Raw genomic sequence first — 21,043 nt, 5'->3', positions numbered from 1 at the left:
CCATGCACCCGGCTCCTTGCGCTAGACGCTCCCACAGTGACCAGCTGCTTGTTTCGTCTAGAGACCTGAGCCCAGAGACACTTCCTGATTAGATTCAGCTCTGGCCGGTTCTCTCCGGTTCGCTTAGGGCGAACAACAGCTCAAAACCAAAATATTACCTTTTCCCCTGAAGCCTCTCAGCTCCATCAAAATGGAGTCTGTCTAGTTCTGGACCTTGTAGGCCTAAGAAGGATGAAATAACCCTTAGCTCTGTCAGAGTACCTACATAAACCATACCAATGTGTAATATAAAGTCAGGACCACAGGATCCAACCTCTACTATAAGCAAAAATGACAGGCCAAAGCCAATAGGCAATAGATGGCCTCTTCTATGTCTGAAAGAAAGGGCCTAAAAGGCCCAACACAAGCTAGGAATACATATCCTAGATGTGAGCAAGATTAAAGTCTATATTACTGCCAACTAGGGCCAAAAAGCCTGTCTAAACAATCCCCTACTCTGCGCAAGCATTGAGGCACAACGCATCACTTCCCCCGGATCACGGAACCAACGTATCTCCCCTTTTGCGTGCTTTTTGGTCACTTTGCATTAGGCATCCAGGTACTTTGTTGAAAACTTTGTCGCATTTATCATCCTCTTGAGCTAAGCAACATTTATCATCTTTAAATCATCTTTAAGCATAGTATTGTGGATTTTTGTCGTTTGTGGTCTTGTGGTCTTGTGTTAAGTCTATATAAAGAATATTTATTTTTATAAAACTGTGTTGTGTCCATATGTAGTGTTTTCACTGTATTACTGTGTATATTCACAAATGCTTAACACACTGCCTCTGAGATAAGGGGGTGAGCAGGGGTTATTAAGGAGTGTAATCCCCTTATCCTGACTTAGAAGTAATGGCCCCAATTTAGATAAAGGTGAATACCATTGCCACCTAGAGACCCCAAGATCTTACAGAGTGTACAAACAAAACTGACTGGCCGTGTAAGGGGAGAAACACGTGTTGGCTGTCAGTTTTGTTTTTACACTCACTCTCACGGATAGAGTGACAACACCATCATAAACACGCTATAAAATAAACCATGGTCTGACTGGAATTTTTTGTTTTTAGAATATTGAATGAAAAAAACCATATTTCCACCTTCACATGAACGCAAACGATGAGACTGAATTTGAGAAAAATCAAATCATTCAAAAATACTAATAATAAAAATATAAAACAACATTTTTAACAATCTTAGATTTTTTGTAGTGGCACTTGAGAATTATTGGGCTCATAATAGTACAGGAATGTTGTCTTAGTGGAGCAAGTATATACAAAGCTTTACGTTTCGTCTACAAGTGCTTCATGGCATCATGAATATTGTTAGCAATTCAGAGGGTCTCAGGGCAGTTAGAAACCCTTATGTCCTATTTGTTATAACTGGGGACCTTTGCCTCTAATGATCTGGGGTCTCCATACTGTAGGACCCCAAACTGGTAACTAGGAATCAAGTATCCTGTTTTAGTACTTTGCTCTCAGAGTAGAGAGGCAGAGCTGTTCAAGGCTTACTTAAAAAAATTGTACTCTATTAAACAGAAAAATATATGTTAGGCACAAATAGTGCATCCAAGAGCAGAGATGCAATATGGCAGCACTTTAGCAAGGCTCTGTAGGCCAGCCACAATACCCTACTTAATGATATCACCGTTAAATAACGTATTGTGGTTAAACGACCACCAGAAACATAAAGAGGCACATTAGGGGTTGAACCTATGAGAGGGTTGTCAGTGTAGAGGCCTGTCCCTCTCAACAACCGACAAAAAATGCTCATTATACAATGCTGAGCTCTCATTGGATAGGTCAAACCCTATGTACACCCTACTGTGAACACCCATCACGCTCAAGAGCGGTTTCAGTAGAGAGGCCAGTATATCCCCTAACCCTACTATGAACACTTTCTTCCAAGGAGAGATGTCTCTGTGGAGAGACCAGTCCCTGCTCACATTCTACTATGCATACTCATCTGTCAAGAAATAAGACTTATTGGAGAGGCCATTCCCTTTATACAACCCACTATGCACACCACTCACCATGGGGAGCGCTGTTAGAGGTGAGGCTTATATTGCCCAAAATCCTGTAAGGCACACCTGCTTTCTAGGGAAGGGGTATCAGTGGAGAGGCCAGTCCCTCTTATCACCCTATTAAGCACACCCATCATCCTGCGGAGGGTTCTCAGTGGAGAGGTCATTCCTTCACCACACCCTACTAACCACACCCTTTGCCCCAAGACAGAGGTCTCATCAGCAAAGCCAGCCCCCCCCCACATCCTACTATGCACACCTGTCACCCTGAGTAGGGGTGTCAGAAGAGGGGCCAGTCCCTCCCCAGATGCTACAAGCACACCCATCATGCTGTAGAGGTGCCTCAGTGGAGAGTCCAGTATCTCCCCAATCCCTACTACACTCAACTATTGTCTAGTTGAGAGGTCTCAGCGTAGAGGGCAGTCCCTGCCCACACCCAACTATGCACATTTTGTTTCCTAAAGGAGAGGTCTCAGTGGAGATGCTAGTCCCTCTTCACACCCTATTGGTCACCCTGTTTCCTAGAGAAGAGGTCTCACTAGAGAGGCCATTCCTTTTCCACATCCCACCACGCGCTCCCATCGTCCAAGACAGAGGTGTTGGCGAAGAGGTAATTCCCTCTCTACACCCTACAATGCTCAATCGTCTCACTGGCAAATGGTCCCAGCTGAGATGTCATTTCTTCCTCACACCCTACTATGCACACCTGTTGCCCAAAACAGATGCCTCAATAAGAGGCTAGTCCCTACAGACATCCTACTATGAATACCTGTTTCCTAGGGGAGATGACTCAGTGGAGAGGCCAGGCCCTCCCCACACCTTGCGATGCATACCTGTTGCCTTGGGGTGGGGTCTCGGTGGAGAGAGCAGTATCTTCCTAATCCCTATTATGCACAACTGATGCCTAGAGGAGAGGTCTAGGCAAAGTGCCATTCCCCCCATTCACCCTACTATGAATACCTGTTTCCTAGGGATGAGGTCCCAGTGTAGAGGCCAGTCCCTTCCTACATCATACTTTACACACTCATGACACAAGACAGAGGTCTCAGCCGAGAGGCCAGGTCTTCTCTACAACCTACTATGCACACCCATCAACCTGGGGAGGGGACACAGAGAAGAGGACAATCCCCCCACCCTACTATGTACACCCATTGAACATGATAGAGTCTCAGCAGAGACATCAGTCCCTCTCCACATCTTACTGTGCACACCTGTATCCCTGGGTAGGGGTATAAGAAGAGAGGTTAGTCCCTCCCCATAGCCCACTACACACACCTGCACATGTTATAGTTCTTAAAAAAGTGCTAGTGCGAAAAATTAATTCATCTGTATCCAGGGACAATAACATTGAATAAGATTCCCCTAATGAAAGGGGTCTGTGTTTTCTAAAATACGGAGTTAAAAACCAATTCATAGATTTTAAATAAAATTTGCAGAAGAATAGAAAGTGCATATCATTCTGTTTGCTAATACCATCACATGGGCATGGGTTGTAATTATTTGTGAGGTGGTAGCCCAAGGGAAATCCCAATAAAGTTTTTATAGAACCTGCCCTTAATCGGAACAGTAATGATCTTTCCAAGTTCGTCATCGGTAATGTGAGGTATTGTGCAAGATTATTCCTATTTAAAACATTTTTCTGATAAAGCACAACAGTTGATTTTATTGATTCTTTTTCCATTCGTTCTGAACTATAAAGTGCATACAGTGCTTGTTTTACCTCAATTCTATCATTCACTACAATAGTATTGGGATCGGAGAAAAGATAATCCCTGTTCACATCGCTCCACGCTTTTGAGACGTCCACGAGCCAGGGAATTGACATGCCATGGTCACATTTAAGACAGTCTTTTATAATGTTTTGAGTTAAGGTTGCAGAATCATTTCTCCAGATCCTTAGCCAGAAGAGAGCTGATCTAGACCTAATGTAGTCACATACGTAGGAGAGGTTAAGTTCCTCATGGCAGATCCATTCTGCAGAGGAGATTGGGGCACCCAGGATTTTCCTGCAGAATCGTGCTTCTTCGCGCTGGTTCCCGGGCCTTTTTCCCGCTCCCCAGACCTCAGTCCCGTAAGTGGCTACTGGTAAACACTGCAGCTTAAAAATTTTTAAGATAGCTCTAGTGGCACCTATTTTCTTGGGTCGGGACAAACTCAAGATGGAATTGTTGGCTTTCGAGAACTTGCTCATGGCATGGGCTTTATGCCCACGCCGTGAGCCATTCGCAGCGAAAACCAAACAGAGGTAGGGAACTGAACTAACAGATTCTAATTTATCTGCCCCTATATGTATCGTATTGAGTTTACATTTCCCGGTGCCACATGGCATTATAAAAGATTTTTTTAAATTGACGTGCAGGTCTAAGCCCTCCATGTATTGGACAAAGCCTCTGACCAATAGACGAAGGGCGTTGGGAGTTCTTCCCATCAAGACCGCGTCGTCGGCATATAATAAAACTGGCAATGGAAGTCCCTGGATAAATGGTACGTCACTAGTCACATGTTTTAGTGCCTTAGGCAGGCCATTAATATAGATGATGAACATCAGGGGTGCTAAAACGCACCACTGTCTTACCCCTCTGCCTGTTTTAATGGGTCCCGATACTTCTCCACCCGCCCCAATCCTCACTTGCGCTTTAAGGTCTGTATGAAGATATGCCAAGAAATTAACAAGAGCCTCATCCAGTCCATAGTTTAAAAGAATTGCCCATAGTTTAGTTCTGTTCACTAGGTCAAAAGCGGATGAGAGATCCATAAAAGCAAGGTAGATAGGGGACGATCGAGCAATGCTATACTTGTTGATGATCAGTTTCAAGTTCAAGCATTGCTCGACAGTCCCCACCCCGCTCCTGAATCCCATCTGGCACGGGTCCAGCATGCCCGTGTCCTCGGTCCACTCTACCACCCTATTATATATTACTCGCCCCAAAATTTTTAGTGTGTTATCCAGAAGAGAAATCGGACGGTAGTTTACTGGGTCCGATCTCTCCCCTTTCTTAAAGATTGGGACTATAGTACTGGTGGCCCAAGTGTTGGGCATGGGGACTGTAGGGAGGCTATTAAATACATTGAGGAGGATTGGTGCCCATAGATCTGGACTATACTTAATCACGTCTATGGGCAGGCCGTCAGGGCCTGGTGCCTTGTTTCCAAGGCTCTCTTTAATGGCTAAAACCACCTCATGGAGTTCTATTTTTAAGCCGTGGAGCTGGCCTTGTGGTGAGCCGGGTGTATCTTCAGATGGAGCAGCATATATTTTAGAGAAATGGGTCTCCCATGAGTTGCTAGTTATATTACACCTAACTGGGGTAAGCTGTTTGCCCATTTCCCGTTTTTTTTTACAGCTGACCAAAAAAGTCCGCTGTTTTTCAAGTTGGCGCTCCGAACCAACGACTCCCATTGTTCTGTTAATAATTTGGCCTTCCTTTCGGCTATTTTTACTTTATAAAATTTCCTGGCAGTCTGAACCTCAACTAGACATCTTGGTTTAGTATTTAATGCCCTACGCAGCTCTCTATTTGCTAGTGAGCAGGCGGAGTCAAACCACCTGGGTTCTTTCAACGCCTTAGGTAACGGGACTGACAGAGAGGTTTTTATTGCTAAGCACAGTTTACCGAAATCATCGATTATCCTGTGACAGTCCCCATCCATATTTAGGCAGGAAGTGATCAGATTAGGGTGTCCTCTTATTACGTTTCCTAGCACAACACCACTATCAACTCCCCTCCATTTAAGGCGCAAGCCATCTCCTGTTGGTGTAATGTCTCTTGCCCCAATTATTTTTTCGTAGACCTTATTACATCCTAGTTTCAGCATCGCATTGAGGGGATTATGGTCACCAAACGAGGTTTCTATCACAATAGATTTTATCACACAATCTAATAATGCAGGTGACATAAAAATAAAGTCAATTGTGGATGAACAATCCCGCCCTCTGAACGTGGGGGCGTGGGGTTCGCTAGAGGTATGACATGTGTCCATAGCATTCTTACAAAAAGGGAGAGTTTCCCAGAGACCAGAAAGGACTGGGTACAGAGTCGTTTTCAAAAAAGTTTCCTTTGTGTGTTATTAGGCTTTTGTGTTAGTGACCAACAGGCCTGCATGTATGTCAAATAACTTTTGTTTTTAGACCGTGACACTAAATGTTATTATAACTCCACACTAGATTAAATTAAGAACTCTCAAAATGTATTTTATTAAAACAAGTTCATTCTTCATTAAAACATTTTTGTAAATATATTCGTACAGTGCTCTGGTACAATGTTCACACCTCTCTCTAACAATTCCGGGTTACGGTATTCTAACACAGAGTCACTGTTGATTTAGAATCAAACTTAAATATTAAATAGGGCAAGAAGTTCACAAATTACTCAATAAACATATTCAATATACACATACAATAAAAATAAGTCCTTTGTCGACGCGTTTTGGTGCATAAGGTATAATAGCACCTTCTTCAGGACAGACGATTAAAAACCCAATGTGTTCTTCTTTCTAGAAAGAAATACATGCCATTAATTTATTGTTCTTGGAGAGAGATTATTCTAGTTGTGGGCACATCTAGCTCATGTCACTATCTAGGCTGTTTGTTCAAAATTTATTAACCCAACCTACTTGAATTGTTGGAGTACGGTTCCTGTTCTTAATAATCAGGACACCTCTGTCTTCAGATATGATATGATCTTTTTGTGTTGTGCAACCACTTCTCATGGGTCGCGCAATCTAAAGTGCAAGGGTGGGAAAAGGAGATTCTTTTCAGGATTTCTTAAGGGGAAGAGACAATTTATCCAAATTTTTTTGTTGGCGGCCTATTGTTGTTTATACATTAAGCAACTTACTTTGAAACCGGGGAGACAATTGATCGATGGTCTATTATTCAAACAGTGCTGCGTCTTTCAATCTGCGCAGAGACTCTCGAGGTACGCCGATGTCTGTATAAATACACAGCACATCATCAAGAGAGCCCTTATCATATGGCTATGGTATCACCTATGATCTAATTGGTGAGGCTAAGTACATACCAGTGAACATGTATCATTGTTCTTTGGTCAGGCTGTAAACTTGTACACCCATTTCGTCTGTTTCTTGATGCCTGTATTGGGTAGACAGGGCGTGAAATTTAAAATTAGATACGCTAGGGTAATGTTAGCGAGACTGGTGTCTAACCTATAGATGCCCATACCTACCACAGGATTATGCACTTCCCACTGGCAGCGTGACCTTTATAGATGCTGTCCCCTATTGTGCATTCGGCAGGAGGCTTGGTGCCCTGTTTCTGCACCCTTTTCTTTGTGGACTCTGCGTATGGACCTGTATGTTGGGGCGATATTGTGCAGAGCATTATTTCTCTATAGACAATCAGTATTCAGTTAATGGTACTGAAGTTTGCCCATATATCCGGCAAATATTCACTATGGATTAAAATAACTGCCGGTTTTATTTTCATTTATATCTTAAAGTCTATGTTTAAATTTTGATTGCAGGCTTTACATATGATTCTCCCAGGTCTGCCCTCACCCTGATGTATCTTATCCGATGGTTACAAGCTTCACCACCCAATATTTGTAGGGCTACTAAAATTGGGGTCATGTTTAAGGGAACAGACGTCTAGGTGGATTTAGTGCCCGCCCGTTCTATATAACGCTCTTCTGCATCGCGGGGGTCTTAATAACATTAATCTCCTGAGAACTAATTCGTGGAACCGATACTGAGCTACAGAGTGCTGGCTCTAACAGCGTGTCCCCTTGCCCGCGTATCTCCTTACCATGTGAATCGTTAGTTGAATTCGTAGTGCTCCCCAGCTTCCGGTATGGGAGAGTCACCAATGGCCCTGTTTATATATCTATCCTAATTAGTAAGGGGTGACTTGATTGAATGATTAGTATCGTTAGTACTGTCACCTGTGTTGGTGATTATAGCCGCCATGTTTGTAGTTTTCTCTACTGGTCTCCTGGAACTACAGCATCATCTAGTTCTATTTCTAAAGGCAAGACCTGCATAAACGCGGTATACTAACACTTGCGCCATCTTATGTATGGTTATCCTATACAAAGCGCAATGCGTTTTTAAGGGAGTCTCATTAATCCGATGTTTGGCATGAGGCTCGACGAGATTGAATAGTAAGTAACGTTGGTACTGTCACCTATGTTGGTGATTTTAACCGCCATGTTTGTAGTTTTAGCTACATATTTCCTAGAACTACAACCTCATCTATTTCTGTATCTCAAGCCAAGTCCTTGGTTTTCGCGGTATATTAACACTTGCGCCATCTTAAGTGTGGTTGTCCTCAACACAGCGCAATACATTTATAGCAGAGTCTCAATTGTCCAATATTTGGCATGAGGCTCGAGAAAACGTAATTGTATAAAAAGGCTTTAATGCGTCGTTTTATGACTAAAATTAGTCGATAATTAAATAAAGTATGCGAGGCTTTCTAAATCCAGCGTTATAGCTAACTGTAATTAATAGATTAGTGCTCCACTGTTGTTTTATGTGGGCAGTCTCGGGGACTACTAAAACGAGTATCATTGTCGGTTCTAGTCCTTACATGTGTATCATCGCCATTTTGGTGGTTTTTTATTGAAAGGAACCCTTATGCCAATTCTCTTATATATAAACGAGATTCACCTCAATAATGGGAAACACAGATAACTTGTCCTTTACCGTACATGAACAATAAAAATGAAATTGAAAAATTTAAAATAAAATAAATCCCTATGTTCTCATTAAATGTAATTTTCACTTCCACAATTCTTTTGAGGAACAAACTTACAATGGTAGTCTGACTACTATGGGTTTGCCATGCCTGTTTTTAACAAAACCTCCTGTATAGATAGCTATACATATTATTGGAATTTCTAGACAAGCATATTAATACATCATGTTAAAGCATTCATCTATCTCTACTTGTCAAAATATTCTTTATGCCCTACATCATTGCCAATATCAAAAAGATGACAATTCAGTTTAGCAAACAATATCTGTGTTTATATCCTCACATTGTTACAAGAATTTCATAAGTCATCAGTTGTTAGGTGAACTAAGTGTGCATCTCAGGTGTTACCTGATCATTCTGTCCCATTCCTCTCGCCCATTAAGGCCTAAGTAGTAGGATTTAAATTTAGACATGTAAAACTGTTCTCATAATTTGCGTTTCTTATCTAGGTCACCTCCTCTACTAGATATTTTGATTTTTTCTAAAATGAACCATTTTACATCATCCAAGTTGTGTTTTTCGGTGAGCCAATGATCAACCAAGGGAGCGTTCTTTCTCTGGTTTTTTTATGGCTGAGCGATGCTCAGTGAGGCGTAGGCGCATTTCGCGTCCAGTCTCACCTATGTAACATTTGTTGCACGGACAGATCAGAAGATACACCACATTTGATGTCCGGCAGTTTACATGGTCATTCATCCAATGGATGATTCCATTTACCTCCACCTTTTCTGATTTGATGATGTTTTTACAGTGTGAACATGTCCCACATGGCAAATTGCCCCTGATGGGAGTGTTATTTAGAACATTTCTGAGTCCACTGGTTTTGGGTTCTCTGAAAGTCTGTACCAGATGGTTTCTAATCGTCCTATTTCTCCTATAGGCATAGGTTGGCTTGGCTATGGGTGCTGTCCCCACTTTGTTCAATATGGCCCAGTTTCTATTTATCAAGTTTTTTACTTTATTACTGAAGCCATTGAAATCCGTTACCATGATGATGCCCTCATTGCATTCATTCGTTTTCTCCGAAGTCTCAAACAAACTGTTGCGGTTATAATACTTTGCGCGTTTATATGCTTGTCTGATGAGACGTTTCGGGTAACCATAGCATCACATAGATTATACTCAGTTAGGATGTTAGCTAGTTCAATACCCCTGCGTTCCACCAAATCTAGATGATTCCTCTCCTTGGTGCCATTTTTACTAACAATTTTTGCATTAAAATCCCCTCCAATAAGCATCCGTGTTTCCTCCCCAATGGCGAAATTGATTTCAAGATTTCGTAATGTCTTAGAAAGTGCTTCAAAGTTCTTATTAGGAACAGAACAAAAATCGTTATTGTAAAAATTAATTAAATAAATCCGGGTATTTTGCTTAAACTCTAAAATCTGAATGTTTGGGTGCCCTCTTGAAAGGTCTGTGATTGTGCCACCGGCCAATGTCTTGATACCAATAAACAAGCCTCCCACTGCGCGTCCAAAATCTGGTTTTGGTGCTGTCACACTAAAACATTGATACCCTTCAATATATAAGTTCTCCACAGCCCAAGTCTCTTGGAACATAATAATGTCTTTGCCATCCAATATCTTAACCCATTCAGGGTTTGTTAATCTTGTGTCTAGTCCTGCAACATTCCAGCTGAGAATAGATAAGTCACAGTGTTCAGTATGCTTAACAGATTTTCTTGTAGCATTGTTGGCTTTATTCTGCATAGGGATATGTAAAATAGAAGGTGCGGCCTTTTCTGTAGTTACCGGCATTATGGCGTGACTTCCTGCAGGTATTTCCCTAGTAACAGTGTCTGATACCAGGGAAGAAAATTCCCCAGTGTCGGCGCTTAAGTCTCGCTGTTCGTCACTACCTCTCTTTGTCCCCAGTTAATCCTGATCATCTAGATTTGAGAAAGCATGCTTATAAGTTGGTATGTTGTATATAGGCCTCAACTCATTATACCCTGAGTTGGAATTTACATTAGGGCTGAAGTGTGGCGTCTCACTATAATTGTACCGGGGCATAAAAGGAGGATGTGGGTATGTCATCGGATATCCCGTGGATTTAGTTTGGTAACTCTGGCCTTGAATATTCATAGGATTGAGATCTTGGTTTAGTTGATGAGATGGATAAAAATTCCTGATTCCAAGATTTCGATCCTGGGAATGCCAAACGCCTTGTTTCGGCACAACCCTCTACTCCGTTCTGATGTCCTCACGCCACTTTTTTCTTCAATCATAGCTTCTTCCACCATCCCAGACTCTTGGAGGGGCAGCATTTTAAATCCAATATACAAGTTGCGTCCCCGCTCCGACCCCTCCAACTACCGTTTGATAGCCCTAATTGATGTGGAGGCCAAAATGTATGCATCAAATTTGCTGGCTGACCTGGAGGATTGGGTCGGAAGCAGTCACCTCATCCCCTATACCCAAACAGGATTCAGGGCAGGGATGGGTACACTCATGAACATCTCCGCGGTTACCCTGCTAGCCAACCAAGCTCTTGCAAAGTCCAGGCCTTTGTACGCTTGCTTCATAGACCTGAAAGCAGCTTTCGACAAAGTCCCAAGAGCCAAGCTATGGGTAAAAATGCGCAACTGGGATGTCCCAACCAAACTCCTGGATGCCATAATCAACTTGTATTCCCAGACGTGGGTTCAGGTCAGGAAAGACGACAGGCACAGCATCACCAAAAAGATTCAAACCCTTAACGGGCTAAAACAAGGGTGTGTGCTGGCACCCTGCCTGTTCAACATCTATATCGCCGACCTAGATATCCAACTACGGTCAATCCCATCAGACCCCCCAAAACTGGGTAACGTCCCAATACCCAGTCTTCAATACGCGGACGACATTGTGCTCCTCGCTCTAACACCAGTAGGCCTGCAGCGACTCATCACTAAATTAGGAGCTTATACCACCAATGCCCAATTAACCATCAACCATCAAAAAACAAAAGTGATGTGTTTCGCCAAAAGAGTTAATTCTAAGGCTCACCGCAAATTTACCTGGCACCTGGACGGGCAACCCCTGTCCCCAGTAGACTCCTACAAATATCTAGGTTTCACTATTAACCGTAACCTCAACTTCAATTTACAACTGGGGCAAGGCCGTATCAGAGCTAAACAACTGCAGTTCGCCTTCAGTGTCCTAAAGAAAAAACCTACGGGGTGCTCTACAGGCTATTTGCTCAAAGCCATTTCAGCAAAATGTTTACCCTCAATTTCATACGGCTCGGAAATTCTAAACACGAAAGACGTCATCTCCTTAAACTCAGCACAATCAACTCTCTTCAAGGCCCTGTTCTCAATCCCCCGACACATTTCACCATCCCAAATTCGTCTTGAGTATGGCCTGAGAAACCAGATCCCCGACAGACAAGGGGCATTAGCAAAATACTACTGGAGAATGAGGGACGCAGACGATAACACCTTAGCACACTACTGCTGGAAGGAAATTGAAACCCAATCCAGGCTAAGTAATTCAACGTTCAGCGTTCTGAAAAACTCTCTCGCGGCACTGCAAGTCGAGGAGGCCTGGTTTACCCTCCCTACTTACTCCAGTTTCAAAATCGTAGTGAACAACGCAATTAAAAGGACCTCCCTATTAATGGACAAAACAACTGTTTAAAAAAAAAACACGCCTGGACCGTGATTCAAGGCTATCAGCGGCTGAAACCTCAATCATATTTACTTGATCATTTCTCCCAGGAGAGAAAACAGTACTTAACGTTACTGCGGCTGGGGTCATTTCCATCAAAAGATCTGACACCAAAATGGAAACACCTCTGGCAATCTAAGGAATGTCGCTTATGCGGAGGTCAGGAAGAGTCCCTTCTACACCTGCTATGCATATGCCCCTCCCTGGCAGCTACCCGAAGAACGGTCCTTCGGGAAGCCTTAAGGAAGGAAGAAATACAGACATGTAGAGCAGCTGTCATCCAATGCCTTGGAGGGTCATCAATCCAACTGTCCTGTAGGGCAATAACATTTCTCAAAATGGCAGCAAGAGAGCTGAATAAAAAGGAAACCATTCACTAATTTAATTAGTTCCAGCATACCCATCAATGGCACAGTCTTAATGTTTTAAATTCCACTGTTTTATAATTTAAAATGTTTTTTTTTATTTAAGGTGGTTCCCCACCCTTTTATGATTTTTTAGTTGAAATCAAATAAAAGTATTTCTCACTGACAGATCCTGGGGATGTACAGCTGGTTTGAACATAGAATCAGAAGCTGGGGCTAGATGTCTGTAGAAATAACCCAAGGGGAGCAGGGTCGTATTGAATTCCCAAGGTGAAGGTAGTGGTGCATTAGCAAGGGTTTTTTGGGCCCATTGTGGGGACCTAAAGTTAATAACAACACAGTCTCCCTCAAACTTCTTTCTCAATGGACCTACCCACCCAACTCTTTGTGTTTGGATAATCTCCCTTGCTCCTTCCATTGGGAAATTACAATTAGTGGATAGCCAGTGGAGAATCCTATTATTGAGAGTTGTGTGACTTTCTTCTTGTTCGTTCTTTAGTTTAGGGACATTTACCAAAATCAGCACATATGCCCCGCATTCAGGAGAGAGATTGATGCGAGAAAGCATCTTCTTTCTAGAATTCAATAAATTGGATTCAGATTCGGTTGTGGGGCAGTTTTGGGGAATGCTCTTAGGTTGGTGAGTTAGGGCTCCTACACTGTTATCAGTGTTAGGTTTAGTCCTTAACACAGTTACTGTGTTAGTAGAATTCTGTTTTGAGTTAAGAGCCTGTTTTTGGGGGGGGGGGGTTGGTTATTGCTAGTACTAGGTGTGGGCGCAGTTAGGGTGGGTTTATTATGGCCCACCATTTTTAAGTTGGTATTAGTATTAGGGCCGTTGGTTTTGGCCTTAGAGGAGCCTAATGTCCCATTATCAGCTTTAGTAGTGGGAGTCTGCCCCATACCCAGTTTTGATACACGATCGTCCAACACATTCAGTTTTTTGTCCAAATTTAAGATTTGTTGATTAATTGGACCTAAGAGTATGGACAATAATGTCTCCATCCTCCCCCCAAATGCCTCATTCCCTGGTACTACAGTAGCTTCTATGGGTAAAGCTTTAGCTGGCATAGTTTCATCTGTCCCCCTGATCTTTTCCTGTTCTGTCCTTTATTTCTATGTGTTTTTAGTGGGGACTCAGTATTTAGATGCTTTGTTTTCTTCTTAGCTTTTTGGCCCCTAGTTCGTGCGGGGATGCTATCACTTTTGTCTACCTCAGTGATTGATATATCAAAGTCCACATGTGAATCGGTGCCGTTTACACAAGGCTGGTCATCAACCAATAATGCGCAGGAGTCTTGGCTGATGTTTGTATCAGCCCTGAGCAGAGTAGGGGTAGAAGATAATCTGCTACCAGGGGTACATTGTGGCATTGGAGCGGCGTCCGTAGTTATGCAATTCTCATTTAGCTCTGTCCCTGGGAGTCCTGCATAGGAGGCAGCAAGTAGTGAGTCCGTGGAATTATCATGATTCAATAGAAGGGGAGGCAAAGTGGATGGAAGTGAAAAGCGCCTTTCTGTATTCTGAATGGCATTCGCGACAACATCAATTGTTTTTTGAAGCATTTTATCGATTGCAGTCAATGTTGGTCGCGGAGTAGTAGCAACTAATGGATGGGCCGATTTAAGAGAGTCTTTTGCCCTAGTTGTAGCTGTAACTTTTTTCCCCATGGTTCAGGCACAATTATAACCAAAATTCGAATTACTTTATCACTGACCTTGCATTTAATCCACAGAAATGGAGAAGGGCAGCCGAAAGGGGGGTGGCCCAGCCCGGCCTCCTACGGCCTAAGACAGCCCCGCCCTTGTCCCGGGCTTCTCTCGGGCGCGGGACGAGGAGGCGTGGTCTCCTTTATGCGCCTCCCGGCGCTTCCTACTTGCGTGGGCGGCGTCCTTGCCGCGATGAGGCTGCTGGGGGTTGTGGTCTTAAGCGTCCCCCGGCGGAGCCAAGCCCGGCCAGGAACACCACGATGAGGGACAAAGAATGGCGGAGCCAAGCCCGGCCAGGAACACAACAGCGGAGCCAAGCCCGGCCGAGAAACACACAGCGGAGCCGAGCCCGGCCGTGTGCAGCAACTGGTCAGTAGATTACAAAGTAGTGTAATAAATTGGGATGTTGGTTTACTGAGGTGTGAGCCCTTGTCTATCAGCAGAGTAGACTCACAGATGGCAGAGTCCTGGTTAAGGTGTAAGGTTGTTGAAAGCCTGTATTGTTCCTGAGGCTTCTGATTACAAAGCAAGCCAACTAGCCTTTGGAGTCACTCTGGGGTTCTTCTGGGTTCAAGAGATACAGGTCTATTTCTTCCTACCGAGGGAAGAGGGCATCAGGCAATAGGTCAGTACAGCAGGGCAGCAGTCCTTCAGATCAGCAGTCCAGCAGAGTGGCAGTCCTTTCAGCAGCACACCAGTCCTTCTTCCTGGCAGAGTATCCACAGATCCAGAAGTGCACTGAGTGGTGTCTGTGAGGTTCTGTACCCAGTTCTGCCTTTGGGGAGAAACTTCTAGAGGTGTCCACCCCAACCACAGACAAGTTCAAACTATGCTGTGAACTGAAAGAATTCCTGAGGAAGATCAAATTACAGGTTTTCTTTCAAGACAAAGACCCAACAGAACAAACAAAGAGTGACACAGGTTTACATAAAAAATCAAACTTTGTCCCTCCATCACACAACCTACCTGTGGAGGTATTAACTTTTGAAAAAGCGGTCATGAGAGAAGTTCAGGAGTTAGACCCGCGAGCTATAAAGGTATTTCATAACACCAGCAAAGCTGAACAATCCGCGCTACAGGAACTGTCAAAAAACAACCAAATTACCATAAAACCAGCCGACAAAGGCGGGGCAATTGTATTACAAAACACCACGGATTACAGGAATGAATGTCTCCGTTTACTAGGGGACACAAGAAACTACGCCAAACTGGATGAAGACCCAACAGAACGTCTAAGAATCTCAATTGCATACCTGACAGAGGAATGTCAAGCCAATGATTGGCTAAGTAAAAAAGAAATTGAATTCTTAACAAACAAAAAACCAACAATACCATACTTCTATACTATCCCCAAAATACACAAGAGATTGGAGAACCCACCAGGGAGGCCCATAGTCTCGGGGATAGGCTCAATTCTAGAGCCTCTTTCACAATTCGCAGATGCTTTTCTCAGACCTCTTGTGCAAAAAACAGACACATATTTGAGGGATACCAAGGACGTACTGTGCCTGTTACAAGACTTAACCTTTGACGCGACATCCAGCCTTCTGATAAGTCTGGATGTCGAAAGTCTATATACCAGCTTGCCACACAGAGAGACTTTACAGATTCTAGAGGAAGTATTATACGAAAGTGAATGGGAATTCCATACTCCTCGCCATGTAGTACTCGAATGTTGCCAACTAGCACTGTGTGAAAACTTTTTCCGCTTCGAATCTACCCTTTATAAACAACAGCATGGGACCAGTATGGGCAGTACTTTTGCGCCGAGCATAGCCGGGTTGTACGTCCATCAACTGGAGAAAAACAAGATACTGAATGAAAGGAACCCACACAGACACCAGATCCTACATTGGAAACGCTATATCGACGATATTCTGTTGATATGGCAAGGCACAGAAGAAGAAGCTCAGACCTTTCTCTCCTGGCTTAATACACAGGATCCCTTCCTCAAGTTTACCTGCTCAATTAGCAAGACCGATCTAGTTTTTCTAGATCTAAACATCCATGCTGAGTCAGGCAGACTGGTGACTACAACCCATTTTAAAGAGACAGCAAGGAACTGCCTCTTAACTTTTGACAGTTTCCACCCTCGCCATCTCAAACAAAACCTGCCATTTGGACAATTCCTTCGTTTGCGCAGGAACTGTAGTAAAAAATCTGACTACCTAACCCAAGCGGAAGACTTAAGCAACAAGCTGAGATACAGAAAATATCCAGAAAAACTAATCAAAGAGGCTAAAAAACGGGCAGCAAACAACAACAGGGAAGCACTACTGGAACCAAAAGAGAGAACGCAACCTGAGGACAAAAAACCAATTTGTATCACCACGTACAATCAAGTTTCTGATAGTGTGTCCAAAATAATCAGAAAACATTGGCCAATACTTAACAGCGGTGGCCTTCACATACCCACTCCCATGTTCAGTCATAGGCGGGGTAAAAATCTGAAGGATTATTTGGTGCATACCCGTCCAACACCCATAACCCAAACAGTGAGATCCCAACCACTACCTGATGGGCATTTTCCATGCAACAATTGCAGTGTTTGTCATTTGACTTCCCCAACCAAGAGCGTAATCTTTAACAACACTACGAAATGGGAACTAAAGGGTTTTTCAAATTGCAATACAAGTGGGGTTGTATACTTAATAACCTGCACGTGCAACCTTCACTATGTAGGAATGACCACTAGGAAGGTCAGTACTCGCATTGTAGAGCACAGAAGCAACATCCGGTGCAAGCGAGCCACAACAAGAATGACCACCCACTTCATTGAACACAACCACACCCCAAATGATCTAACGTGGGTGGTCATTGAAACAGTGAGGAATAAAGACAATCAGGAACGAGTCCTCCACGAAAAAGAACAAAGATGGGTGTTTCGCCTACATACGGACACCCAGGGACTTAATGATGAAATCCCGTGGGGAGCCTTCCGCCCATAGACCACCCTTCCTTTCTGAATAAATTTGGGATGGTATAACCACACCTACTGTAATATCATGGTAATACCTCCCATTAGAACTTCCATCTACTTGAGAACATAACCCATCACCTTGAACACTTTTTAATAAAGATCAGGCACAGACTTCCCTGAAAAGATAGTTACCAACCTTCCCACTTTCAAATGTAAACAAAACCCGTTTTTTATGAAAAAAGCCTAGCCCTTTGTGAAAAACTTCATCCAACCGAGAAAAAACACCAGTGTTCTAAATTAGTGTTTTAAAACGCCCCAGTCAACAGTATCACTGTAAAATATTCCTTATCCTGCAACCCAGCCTTATTCGGTAGAAATCTCGTCCTTTTGGTAACATTCGCGCCAACCGCGATTACATACCATCAAGATGGCCGCCCAAGGTGAGCGCTCTAGTCTCCCGGCAACCCGGAAGCACGCGCGTTTAAATACACCGCGAGCCCGAGTTCAAATCAGTATGCGGTCCGGCGAGGAGACACCAGGTAGTACCGAGCGGGTCTGCCGATAGGAAGTAAGTGTATCAGTTGCGATAGACTGCAAGGAAACCGGCATTTTCGAGTGGCAACTAGGGAAAGGGCCTTCTAACTCGAAACTTTGATAATCCTTTTCAGCAATGTTTCCACGAGGCGTTCCTGCCCTTGCCTAAGACCATGGGGTGTAATTCTATACTCATTTATGTAAATATAACCATCTGCCATATTATTTTCGTGTGTATATGTTGTGTGTTTTTGTCAATAGTCACCTTTAGTCTATGTGTTTTATGTGTGAAACCACTAAACCACTTTATTCACAGTGATTTATTTCTCTACACCGGTATGACAACCAGCACGCATCAATATGATGTCAAGGGCACACTCACGCCCTAGCTAGAATGAGATGCATGTGAGTTGTTCCCCTTCTTGGAAGGGGTTGTCCATCAAATAACAACTGTTATTCTATTTTACAGAAATCGAAGTGAAATACAAAACGTATGTATAACAACACGCATGTTTATTGACAACAGCGTTCATTGTAAATAAGTATTTTTAGCAATACTTTTCATTTGAAAAACAGGAGTGGCAATACAGGGCTGGACCCTGTATGGTCCTGAAGAAAAGCTTAGGGGAGCTTGAAACATGTTGACCTTTGACACTGATCTAACTCAGTAAAAGTTAGAAGACAGTGTTACCCCTTTTTAATTTTTTATACCACACTAGGAGCGAAATAAATTGTTGAGGCCCACTAGCACGGTATATTTTAATTCCACACCCACTCCATCATCATTACACATGCACCACACATAGTCATCTCACAAAACTAGTGCTCCTGCGTAGTCGCCTTGTCGCAGCACGCCCCTTTTCGTAGAGAACTGGGATGGCCCCAATGATGAAGCATGTCACCGTGGGGCAACCCCGGTGAGTGAGGGGACTCTAAAAAGAAATTTTTCTTTTTTACACATCTTTGGTACACACTGACTTAATAAGCAGTGACCATACAAACACCTACCAGGTCTCTGGACCCTTGACATAGGGTTCCTGTATTTCACCCCCCTGAGGTGTCAGGCATCCCCTTCCTCCCATGTCCTGCCCCCAGCTTGTCTGGATTCACAATAGCCTAGTGACAGACAAGCCCTTGTGAGAGTGCTTAGACAGAACCTTTATGATGTGCAACTGTGGTAGGTGACAGCTCCTCCCAATCGTTAACTCAGAGTGACCCATCCTGCCAACACCTATATTCTGTTTGTCAGGGAGAAACACACAAAGATATTATGCACATTTGTTTCCTAAGGGAGAGGTCTCAGTGGAGATGCCAGTCCCTCCTCACACCCTAAAGGTCACCCTGTTTCCTCTGGAAGAGGTCTCACTAGAGAGGCCATTCCTTCCCCACATCCTAATAGGTACACCCATCATCCAAGACAGAGGTGTCAGTGGAGAGGTCAGTTCTTCTCTACAACCTACTATGCACACCCATCAACCTGGGAGGGGACTTAGAGAAGAGGCCAATCCCTCGCCACTCTCTACTATGTACACCCATTGAACAAGATAGAGTCTCAGCAGAGAAGTCAGTTCCTCCCCACATCTTACTATGCATACCTGTCACCCTGGGTAAGGGTATAAGAAGAGAGGTTAGTCCATCCCCATACCCTACTGCACCCGCCTGCAAGGGGTTGTCTGGGAGGTCCATAGGATCCCCTTTACACCCTGCAGAGGGCTGCCACCAGGAGGTGCACAGAGAACCACCTTTTAGTTTGCGCAGTCAGTGCACCTCCTGACAGCTTCTTTGCCTTTGCGCCCACATCTGTAATACACGCAGGCGCGAACCAAAGGGATTCCCTCATTAGCCTGGGGCATGCCCCCAGGCAAACAAGGTAATGCCCCCTGTGGATAGCACTAGCTCTTTATGTGCGCCAGCACAATTGGTATTTCACAAGTGGACGCACGAGCGTCTGCAGCCCCTTCTGTAATATCAAAGTGCCCCGCAGTGCGCAAAGCGGGGGCAAACACCTGTTGTGCCACTGGGGCACTCTCTGTAATACGGCCCCAGGTCAACTGTCTGCTACAAACACCAGACTTATGACTGATCCTGACTGTTCATAGAACATTCAGCCCTCTGTGTTGCTAATAGAAAGACTATTATTTCCAATTGAGCGGTTGATTTTTTCTGTATTTTGTAGGCACTGAATATTTGCGTATTATTATCAAAAAGTTTAGATCATATTATATGTTGGCTCCTATTTTTGTTCCTACTAGTTAGCATGCTGCATAACTGCTTGCTTTTGATGTAATAAAACAATGTGGCATACCACATCTTAGTAACTCTTTAACCTAAAAGAGGCTACCTCACACAGACAATTAAGTCTTAGGTGTGGTTGAAAATAGGAAAGGTTACAACAAATAAATTCAGCAATACCATGTACTGGACAGTGGCGGCTGGGGGGCAGGAGGGGGTGTAGAAAAAAAGAAAAAAGAAAAGACGAGTTACCTGCCAAATCCCCGCCGCCACCTCTCCTCCACCCTCCCTGTTTTCATGGCTCTCAACAGCACACAGGCTCACAGACTTTCCTAGCCAATCACAATGCTGCTATAACCAGCATGACAGGCGTGTCATGATTGGTCTGAGCGCCCTGGTTTGGCTCTCAGACTGGAAGTGGGAGCCTGTGTATGTTCTCCATCCAGACTGTGCAATACAGTCAGGTGGAGAACATGCTAAGTGTGAATGACTGTTTGGCCTGCCGAACAGTAATGCACACTTAAGTGTACCAACCACTGCTCCCCCCACTGACTGTGATAACAGCCCAATCCACCCTGCCTAACCATCTCTGCACGCCCCATAAAAGTTCCTCAGTACAGAAAAATTAAATGATAAGTGCAGTGCAGCAGCACTCCTCCACCTTAGCAGAGGAGCTGCGGCTGGTACCAGACATCTTGCGAAAGCTTAACTCCCCACACAAAAGTATTTATGGCCCAAGGTAAGGGAAGTGATTGTAATAGGCTTTGCCAAACGTTTTTATTAATATTTTGTTTGAAAGGGCCTTTGTGGGCACTTACTTCCTTTTTTGTGCTGCCACTTGCTTAATTTTAGGTATTTTTTA

Source organism: Lissotriton vulgaris, chromosome 12 (assembly GCF_964263255.1).
Source record: "Lissotriton vulgaris chromosome 12, aLisVul1.2, whole genome shotgun sequence".
Lineage (NCBI taxonomy): Eukaryota > Metazoa > Chordata > Amphibia > Caudata > Salamandridae > Lissotriton > Lissotriton vulgaris.
This window is presented reverse-complemented; position numbering follows the sequence as displayed.